The sequence below is a fragment of the Euphorbia lathyris genome, chromosome 1 (genome assembly GCF_963576675.1).
Source record: "Euphorbia lathyris chromosome 1, ddEupLath1.1, whole genome shotgun sequence".
Lineage (NCBI taxonomy): Eukaryota > Viridiplantae > Streptophyta > Magnoliopsida > Malpighiales > Euphorbiaceae > Euphorbia > Euphorbia lathyris.
In genome coordinates this window covers 10,671,439-10,672,471 of record NC_088910.1, presented here as the reverse complement: position 1 = coordinate 10,672,471, position 1,033 = coordinate 10,671,439, and positions in this window count along the sequence as shown.

Sequence of the window (1,033 nt, the reverse complement as noted above, 5' to 3'; positions counted from 1 at the left end):
AGAGAAAAGAACAACTGGCAACTCTCACCTTAGGGCCCCCAAAGATTTTGTCCTTTCGATACTTGCCACAGAGCAGACGAACCCAAAGAGAAGAAGGGTTTTGCCACATTCTCCAGAGAAGCTTCATTAATAAAACTTTGTTATTGTCCTTAGCTTGTCTAACACCAAGACCCCCTCTGTTTTTAGGCTGGCAGATCTCCTTCCAAGGGACGAGGTGAATCTTCCTTCCCTCGCCAGACCCTCCCCAAAGGAAACGCCGGTTGATTTTGTCAAGCTCATTGAGAACCGGCTCAGGCAATTTACAGGCTTGCATGATATGGTTGGGAGCCGCGCAGTTGACAGACTGAATTAAGGTAAGACGGCCAGCCATAGAAAGAGATTTAGCTTTCCAACTAGCACACAACCCATTAGCTTTATCCAGAGTCTCTTTAAAAGAGGCTTTAGAAACTCTGTCGCTATGGAGAGGGACCCCAAGATACTTACCCAAAGAACGAGTAAGCGGAATACCAGAAATTTCACTAAGTCTCTTACAAACGCTGTTATCCATGTTCTTAGAGCAAAGCATCCGAGACTTATGGAGATTGATCTTCTGGCCAGAAGCAGTGCAGAAACAATTAAGAATTTCCATAACCACACCAATCTGCTCCTCATTCCCTTCCACAAAGAGCATAATATCATCAGCGAAGAACATATGGGTAATAGGAGGGCAGAACTTGTTGAGGACCACCGGATGTAAGGTCCCCTTGATAACAGCCTCTTGGATCGGGTGAGATAACCTTTCCATAGCAATTACAAAGAGGAAGGGGCTCATAGGATCACCTTGGCGGATTCCCCTGGAGGGGGAGAACTCCTCAGACATATCGCCATTGATCATAACTTGGAAAACAGGCGACGACATACAATCCTCAATCAATCTCCTCTAGCTATCCGGAATACCAGCTCTCTTTAAGCTATCTAGAAGAAAACTCCAATTTAGACGGTCATACGCCTTCTCCAGATCCAGCTTGAGCGCTACCAACCCTTTCTTACCCTT